The sequence below is a fragment of the Mus caroli genome, unplaced genomic scaffold (assembly GCF_978045245.1).
Source record: "Mus caroli unplaced genomic scaffold, Mus_caroli_1 scaffold_3, whole genome shotgun sequence".
Lineage (NCBI taxonomy): Eukaryota > Metazoa > Chordata > Mammalia > Rodentia > Muridae > Mus > Mus caroli.
The window spans coordinates 126,515,487-126,525,424 of NW_028227258.1; the positions used below are offsets into that span (position 1 = coordinate 126,515,487).

At 38.1% G+C, this 9,938-nt stretch overlaps 1 pseudogene; it reads left to right on the forward strand.

Annotated features, from left to right (window-relative positions):
- LOC110291806 (rho GTPase-activating protein 20-like) overlaps nucleotides 1–9,419 on the forward strand; it is a 45,373-nt pseudogene extending 35,954 nt beyond the window's left edge.
- The last annotated feature ends 519 nt before the right edge of the window (nucleotides 9,420–9,938 follow it).

Consider the following 9,938-nt stretch of genomic DNA (forward strand, 5'->3'; position numbering starts at 1 on the left):
CAGTAGGGTTATTTCAGTGAATACTGCAGCCAGATCAGCTTCTTTGATTCTAGTCTTAGTTAAAAATACATAAGCTCCTGCCTGTAATTTCCACTTTTGAGCCATGATTCATGTTGGTGACAGGTTGGGAATCTCTTAAGGAACTAGGGTCTCAACCAGTGGTTTTCTGCCACTGACCAGCCCAGTCGGCCTCTCTCAATCTGTGGAAATTAGGGGTTCCAGTAGGTGGGCATGGAGTTGGTGAGTAATGGGTGACAAATGAACAGAGATACAAGGGAGTGCTGAATCTGAATGTAGACTTTGCTGCTGCTAGTTTGATTTATTTTTTAAAAGAAAGCTCAGGCCAGCTCCCCTATAGTGGTGAAAGCATGTGTTCCTTACCTGTATGCTATGTTATTGGGTAATTTTGATAGAGTTAAGATCACCAATCTTGGCAAGTCTTTTCATATTTGTTGTAATTCTTATCAATTAACTAATTGTGTAGATCCTGACTTAGATAAGGATTCTGCTAATATGATTTTGTTAAAGAGACCTGCTTATGTTTTGCTGCCTATAGAGTTAGGATATGATCCTTGGTTTAAAAATTCAGAAGTATAAACTTTGAAAAGGATAAATGAGCTTATAAGACCAAAAAGATTTGTTAGAGCTCTGATTTTAGGAATTGCTGCTTTAATTGCTATTTTAACTTCTTTTACAATATCTACCACAGTCTTAGTTCAGCAGTTACATACTGCTCATTTTATTAATGATATGCATAGGAATATTTCCAAATGAACAGAGATACAAGGGAGTGCTGAATCTGAATGTAGACTTTGCTGCTGCTAGTTTGATTTATTTTTTAAAAGAAAGCTCAGGCCAGCTCCCCTATAGTGGTGAAAGCATGTGTTCCTTACCTGTATGCTATGTTATTGGGTAATTTTGATAGAGTTAAGATCACCAATCTTGGCAAGTCTTTTCATATTTGTTGTAGCTTTGTCAGAGCTGCATATTATAGGAAAAAAAAATGGAGGCGAAGGTTAATGCTTTAGAAGAAGTAGTTTCAGCAATAGGACAGGATATAGCAAATATTAAGGCTAGAAAGGCAGCAATTTCAGATATTATCAGAAGCCATTTGGATACTTGGAACATTGACGAATTGGCCAGAGATTTAAAAATAACCTAAGTGCATTGAATCCCTTTGGATTGGGTTCAATGTATAATCCTGCTTGCTGTTATTATTGGCATTATTTTATTAGTAATCACTGTGTTTCCACTCATCTTTAGAGTTCTTCTGAGGTCTGTAGCTACAACGAAGCAGAACATTCTGGAACTTCGGCTGAAAAATAATAAAAGGAGGAGAATACAACATCCACTCCAGTAGTGACTTGCATTACAGGTTTAGAAACCTGGAAGCAGTCCTGAGGCAGAGTTTCACGGAGACTTAGCCTCCTGTAACGTTGGCATTCCCATAGCCCTTATACTCAAAACCTGTCCCTGCGTTAGTCTGATGTATGGATCCGTGTGCTCTCTTTCAGTATTGTTTTATTATAAGTGCCTTTTGATATGATTTTGACATAGCTAAGCCTTCACCAGTGTTCCAGTGGTTCCTAGAAAGTCCTTGAAGCTGACCTTGAGCTTGGAATTCAGTAAGAATGTTACCTATTCAGTAAAACTCAAATTCACTTATAGTAGAGACAATGAAAAATAATCAGGCATTACAATTTACTTGAACAGAGCTAGAAAAGCTCAGGTTTAGTCTGTATAGTAATTACTTAGGACAATAGCCATGCCACACCCAAACACAGGAATACATAATGGCCTAGGAAATAGTTGGGTTGTAGTATAAAAGTATTAGTAGAAGGGAATTCCCCTGTGCAGGTTTTTTCACTAGCCCCAAAGGAATACCATAATCAGGTATTTACTAAAGAATCCCTGGTGTGGTGGGTTTAACAATAGACTAGCATTGTATCAGAGCATTCACCTGGCTCCTGTGTTTAGCTGATCCTAATTAGGGTTGTTTCTATTCTCAGTTGTAAACAAGGCCTGGCTCCTGCTATCTTTTTATGTATACATTTTCTTTGTTTTGTGTTAAGAACCAGGGTACCTTGAAGGTTGTATTCACTTAGCCTTCTTGTTTTTCTTTTGTATTAAAAGCCTGGTGTTTGCTTGGACGAAATACATTCAGATTCAGCACTCCCTTGTATCTGTGTCTTTTGGTCACCCTTTTCTTGTTAACTCTTTGCCCATTTGTCAGAAACCCTGATTTCCCACAGATTGAGAGAGGCTGATTGGGCCGGTCTGTGGCAGTTTTCAGTCTTCCTAGTCCTGTGACATTAATACAGTTCATCATGCTGTGGTCATCCCTAACTATGACATCATTTTGCTGTTATTTCATCACTAAAATTTTGCTACTGTTATGAATTATAATGTGTAATGAACGGAATATCAGATATGCTGGATATGTGATCCCCAAAAGTATTGTGACACACAAGTTGAGAATCACTGGTCTAAACTGCCATTTTTAAACAAAGATGTTTTTCAAACACTTTCTACAATGTACATTGACCATTAATTTTCTTGTTTTTTTTTTTTTAAGGATTATATTAAAAATATAAAAGGAAGCTTGCTTTGTTCAGGCTTATATGAAAATCGGATTAGCGTACTTGATGAAGATTCTCTTCTTGCAAAAATGTCTGCTATACAAAGGTAAAAACTTTGGGAAATTGCACAAAGCAATGCATTTTGACGGTACATAGGCTTGTATTTACAGGGTTATATAGTGAAATGATGTTCCATGCCAAGATGTTTTCTTTGCTTACACATGTATAGTCACTTTATAAACAGGTGCATTTCTCAAGCAAGAGTATTGTACCATGTCTGTAATCCCATCACTTGAGAGTCTTCTACATTATAACTGTCATGGTTTGAAGACAGCCTATTCTACACAGTTGTGTGTAGGTCACCCTAAAGTATTGGTTTGAGTCCCTTTTTGAGTCAAATTAAAAGAAGCATGTATGTATAATCCTGTGGATATTGCATGCAAATATTATTCACATGGTATTTTGAATATTGCACATGTTAAATATATGTCATTGATTAGAACATAAAGATATTAGTTAGGCCATCTTTTTCAACTATAACTACCTAGAGATGTCTGGCTCAGGTATAGCTTTGCAGTTTTTGGATCATTGTCCTGTATGATACTCGTTAGAATGATTTCTTAGGTAACAGGAGCTTTGAGTTCCAATTTCTACTCAGGACTCCAGAATCTCTGCCTTACCTATAGCAGAAACTTTTATAACCAAATTGCATAGGGTCACTAGTGTGCTTTCTGTTCCTTGCACTCCAGAGTGTCACAGAGTGTTACATGGACTCATACTATATTAGATATTACATGTGTCCCCATGATGGCTAGAAAATTGGCTCACTGTTTAACAGCAATATGTTTCCATACACAAAACACACATGACCTGCAAGAATCTCCATTCATTCTATTTCCAGGGAACCTAACACCTTTCTCTCGGTTCTGTGAGTACCAGTTATATGTGTAGTACACAGAAATTCATAATTTTACAAAATTTCCCATAACTTTATAGGGAGAATTGATTTGCAGAAAATATTTTAGTGAATACTTTAGCTGTATATTCTTACTTCTTTTTTTTAAATATTTTTTATTGGGTATTTTCCTCATTTACATTTTGAATGCTATCCCAAAAGTCCCCCATACCCACCCACTCCCCCTTTTTGGCCCTGCGTTCCCCTGTACTGGGGCATATAAAGTTTGCAAGTCCAATGGGCCTCTCTTTCAAGTGATGGCCTATTAGGCCATCTTTTGATACATATGCAGCTAGAGACAAGAGCTCCGGGGTACTGGTTAGTTCATATTGTTGTTCCACCTATAGGGTTACAGTTCCCTTTAGTTCCTTGGGTGCTTTCTCTAGCTCCTCCATTGGGGGCCCTGTGATCCATTCAATAGCTGACTGTGAGCATCCACTTCTGTGTTTGCTAGGCCCTGGCATAGTCTCACAAGAGACAGCTCCATCTGGGTCCTTTCAGCAAAATCTTGCTAGTGTATGCAATGGTGTCAGCGTTTGGAAGCTGATTATGGGATGGATCCCTGGATATGGCCGTCTCTAGATGATCTATGAGCTGGTCTACAAAACATTTACCCTGATTTTTCAGTGTATTCAGAGTTTTGTAAGTAACATTACTTGTCAGACAATCAACAGTAAAATTCTCCTTTTTCCATGTACAGTAGTCTAACAAAGATGCCACAAGCAAACTACCTACCTCAAAGAGCTCATCTCTGTGTTATCAAAAATTAAAAGCTCTACCAGAAATCACCTAGACACCTACAAGTTATCTGTCCGCATAGCCCCTCATGTGCTGTGGGAACTGACTTGCCAGAACTCATTATTTAGAAGTGACCTCTCAAAAAAAGTAAGGGGATCTAATTTTTCCCTTTGAAAACAAAGTCCTCATTGTGATTCAGGAATTGGAAATAACTCGGAAAGGTCCCTAATGTTAAAGGACACCCTAGGATTGCACTCTACTGGGGTGGGTGATACATTGATCCATTTCAGGAAGTATTGGGAAGGGAGATTGATAATGTCGTTAGAAAGAAGTGACTCGTTTCCTTTTTGTTCTTTTGTTCTTTCCTTTTTTTCTTTCTTTTAAGATATTTATTTTAGATATTTATATTCTAGCCAAGAGTATGCTGCATGAATAATGGTAGTCCAAGAAGACTACAGTGAGGTTGAAAAAAATCTCGATTACCTAGTTTTTGCTGTGTTTGTTTCCTATTGTAGCTGTACTTTGGAGCACTTCTTGGCTGTGCTTCATAGTGGTTAGACTATTATAATTATGAAATATTCACCCCAACTGCACTGCTGGTCATATAAAAGCACAATGCATACAATTATTTATGTATAATTATATATGTATATTTGTATACATATATACATATATATATATACACACAGATACATATGTGTATACTATATGTGATCTAATGAATAATAATAAAAATGTAGTATGTTATATATTATACTTCCTGTTATTTTATCATTAACTCCTACTTATATAAAAAAAGAATAGTGTGTGCTTGCCTTATTTCAGGTAGAGTCTTATGTTCCTCAGTCTTTTGTTTTCTGTAGCTCTTAGTTTTACTCTAAAGCTGTATGCATGAATATTTTTCTTTACTTTCTTTACATTATATCCAGATTGCAGTAACTTCCTCTAAGTCCCATTCTCACAGCACACTCCTCCCTCAGTTTCATTTAAATTCAAAACTTTACTTAATTTTTCATTTTTTAAAAGTTTTAGGTGGAAGTTACCAGGGCAGACAGTAGATATGGAAAGACTGGAAAATGAGAGTTACTGGGTTGCATGATGAGAAATTCACAGAGAGTCAACAAAGAACATACATTCTGGAAAGGAGAAAAGATAGACAATAAAAAAAATAACAGGAACAAAAAAGAAACTAAGGATATATTTTAAATATTACTTTCCAGAAATAAGGTCTACAAGAAAGAAAACATGGTAGTGTTACTCATAATGGGGTAGGACTGTGAATAACAAGCCCATGGAATAGCTTGTTCAATTTAGAAAGTATCTTAATTTGCTAGTATTGCTATGAAAAAACACTGATGAAAAGCAACTTATGGAGGACAGGTTACACTTTATGATCTACTTCTAGTTACCAGTTAACTACTGAGAAATGTCAGGGCCCAAACTGAAGCAGGGCAGGAACCTGAAGACAAGAACTGAAGCAGAAGCTGTGTAGGAGTGCTGCCTCCTGTCCTGCACCTCACATCTTACTTTGTCTGACTAATAGTTCAAGGGTGGCACCATCCTGGAAATCTGGGCTCTACAAAATCCCATTGTTAATCAAGACAATATCCACTAGACTTCCCTACAAAATGGGCCAATCTGCTGCAGACATTTTCTCAACTAAGCTCCCTCTTCTCACCAACTTTTTCTCTTAGTCATTTTTCTATTGTTTAAATAAAATCCAGGACTAAGGCAATTAATTTTAGAAGTAAAAGTTTATTTGGGACTTAGAGCTGTAAAAAGATTATAGTCCTTCAAATCATGACAGAGGAGCATGGCTGCAGGAAGGAAGGACAACCAAAGAGGAAGCAGAGCCCTGGTGGCTCTCATCTGAGGTAACAAACATGAAGCACAGAGAGTATAATGCAAATGGCACCTGGCTTCTGTAACTTTAAATTCTAACCAATGAAATACTTCCTCCAGGAAACCAAGCCATTTAAACGACCTAAAAGTTATCACAAAGATGGTAGCAAATATTGCGATGTCTGTAATTAGACTGGTATCCCATGCAAACAATCACAATGAAATGTGACCACCTTCTCACACCATGGCAAAAAAATCCACCAATTCAAGAGTCTACTTTTTATTAAAACATTTTAAATGGTTTACAAAGGAGCTACAGAATACATTTCAACTAATCTTTGTACAAAATGCAGAGAGATTGAGCTAGAGCTATAGACAAAGAGATACTGGATCCCCAAAACACCCAGGGACAAATTTAGGGTGAGAGAGCTGAGGAAGATACAATAGGAACAGGAAAACAAGAGTGGGGCCAGAGAACAAGGTGAGTGATGATTTAAAAGTATTTACCCTCATAGCCCTGGTGATAACTAGATTGGAACCCACAGCAAATATCATGAGATTAAAATGTTTCAAGGTAACAGTGGTACAGAGACTGCCTATTGCCAGTATTAAGAAGGACAAACTGATTTTAGACACCAGATTGGAGCACTGCCCTTCTGGCCAGGGTTGAGACTTGGGAGAGTGATGTAGGCCCTAAGGCAGCTGCCTTTGGCTTCCTCAGATGATTATCAACATAGTCTGTCTTTGTCCCTAGTCTTTAGCTAGGAAAGGGATGTTAGGACGTTACTGGAGAAAGGTGTCATCAGAAAGAAATACAGAGAAATGCCATTATCTACTATTCTGAAGAGCAGTTACTGGAAAAGCTGTTTAGATAGAATCAGTTCCCTCTAAACTAGGTTCTTGGTAAGTTTATGGTATTGTTATCTTGAAATACTAACATTAGTTTATTCCATTTGGTCCTTTCTGTGCATACTTAATAGTGTTATCAAGACTCAGGAAATATTTCAAGGGAATGTCCCCCGAATCACATGTTATTAATGTTGAAATAAAAGTTATCTATCCTCAACCACCATCACACCTTTTATTCCTAAAGAACAGCAGAACTCAAACCGTGTTATCTTACATTTATTATCATTTACTTGGGCATCTCTGGAGGAAGGCGGCAGGATAAATCACTGGAATGTGCAGTATTTTGCTAGAATTTTTCAAGGAATAGAATCTTGTTCAGTATGAAGTGTTTAGATATAAGCTGGCTTAGTGATTTTGAGGACTATAAGCCTTTACATAAGTTATCTGATGGTGTTTTCAAGAAACTTTTGAAGTCATTAATTTGATTCACTCACAGTTTGAGTATGAGAGCAGCATATCAGCTCTGTTATCTTACTTTGCCTTAGTAGTTCCTTCATTCTTTGCAATATGCATGACATTTTTACCAGGTTAAGTAAGTTGCAAAGAACTCAGTGTGTCCATTTCAGAGATTTCATTTCACAGGTTCATATCTGCTCACAGTAACTGCTATTTTCCTCATCATTCTTTTTTTTTAAATTTTTAATATTTTTTATTACATATTTCCCTCAATTACATTTCCAATGCTATCCCAAAAGTCCCCCATAGCGCCCCCCACTTCCCTACCCACCCATTCCCATTCTTTTGGCCCTGGCATTCCCCTATATTGGGGCATATAAAGTTTGCAAGTCCAATGGGCCTCTCTTTCCAGTGATGGCCGACTAGGCCATCTTTCGATACATATGCAGCTAGAGACAAGAGCTCTGGGGTACTGGTTAGTTCATCATGTTGTTCCAACTATAGGGTTGCAGATCCCTTTAGCTCCTTGGGTACTTTCTCTAGCTTCTCCATTGGGAGCCCTGTGATACATCCAATAGCTGACTGTGAACATCCACTCCTGTGTTTGCTAGGCCCCGGCATCGTCTCACAAGAGACAGCTATATTTGGGTCCTTTCAGCAAAATCTTGCTAGTGTATGCAATGGGGTCAGCATTTAGAAGCTGATTATGGGATGGATCCCTGGATACGGCAGTCTCTAGATGGTCCATCCTTTTTCATCACAGCTCCAAACTTTGTCTCTGTAACTCCTTCCATGGGTGTTTTGTTCCCAATTCTAAGAAGGGGCACAGTATCCACACTTTGGTCTTCATTCTTTTTGAGTTTCATGCGTTTAGCAAATTGTATCTTATATCTTGGGTATCCTAAGTTTTGGGCTAATATCCACTTATCAGTGAATACATATTATGTGAGTTCCTTTGTGATTGTGTTACCTCACTCAAGATGATGCCCTCCAGTTCCATCCATTTGGCTAGGAATTTCATAAATTCATTCTTTTTAATAGCTGAGTAGTACTCCATTGTGTAAATGTACCATAATTTCTGTATCCATTCCTCTGTTGAGGGACATCTGGGTTCTTTCCAGCTTCTGGCTATTATAAATAGGGCTGCTATGAACATAGTGGAGCATGTGTCCTTCTTACCGGTTGGGGCATCTTCTGGATATATGCCCAGGAGAGGTATTGCTGGATCCTCCGGTAGTACTATGTCCAATTTTCTGAGGAACCGCCAGACTGATTTCCAGAGTGGTTGTACAAGCTTGCAATCTCACCAACAATGGAGGAGTGTTCCTCTTTCTCCACATCCTCGCCAGCATCTGCTGTCACCTGAATTTTTGATCTTAGCCATTCTGACTGGTGTGAGGTGGAATCTCAGGGTTGTTTTGATTTGCATTTCCCTGATGATTAAGGATGTTGAACATTTTTTCAGGTGCTTCTCTGCCATTCGGTATTCCTCAGGTGAGAATTCTTTGTTCAGTTCTGAGCCCCATTTTTTAATGGGGTTATTTGACTTTCTGGAGTCCACCTTCTTGAGTTCTTTATATATATTGGATATTAGTTCCTTATCTGATTTAGGATAGGTGAAGATCCTTTCCCAATCTGTTGGTGGTTTTTTTGTCTTATTGATGGTGTCTTTAGCCTTGCAGAAGCTTTGCAGTTTCATGAGGTCCCACTTGTCAATTCTCGATCTTACAGCACAAGCCATTGCTGTTCTATTCCAGAATTTTTCCCCTGTGCCCATATCTTCAAGGCTTTTCCCAACTTTCTCCTCTATAAGTTTCAGTGTCTCTGGTTTTATGTGAAGTTCCTTGATCCACTTAGACTTGACCTTAGTACAAGGAGATAGGAATGGATCGATTCGCATTCTTCTACATGTTAACAACCAGTTGTGCCAGCACCATTTGTTGAAAATGCTGTCTTTCTTCCACTGGATGGTTTAGGCTCCGTTGTCGAAGATCAAGTGACCGTAGGTGTGTGGGTTCATATCTGGGTCTTCAATTCTATTCCATTGGTCTATTTGTCTGTCACTATACCAGTACCATGCAGTTTTTATCACAATTGCTCTGTAGTAAAGCTTTAGGTCCAGCATGGTGATTCCACCAGAGGTTCTTTTATCCTTGAGAAGAGTTTTTGCTATCCTAGGTTTTTTGTTATTCCAGATGAATTTGCAGATTGCACTTTCTTTCTTTCTTTTTTTTTTTTTTTTATAATGATATAACTTTAGGAATCATTTAAATTGCTGTATCATTTTCATAATGTTTTTTTTTATTTTTAAATATTTTTTATTACATATTTTCCTCAATTACATTTCCAATGCTATCCCAAAAGTCCCCCATAGCGCCCCCCACTTCCCTACCCACCCATTCCCATTCTTTTGGCCCTGGCATTCCCCTATATTGGGGCATATAAAGTTCGCAAGTCCAATGGGCCTCTCTTTCCAGTGATGGCCGACTAGGCCATCTTTCGATACATATGCAGCTAGA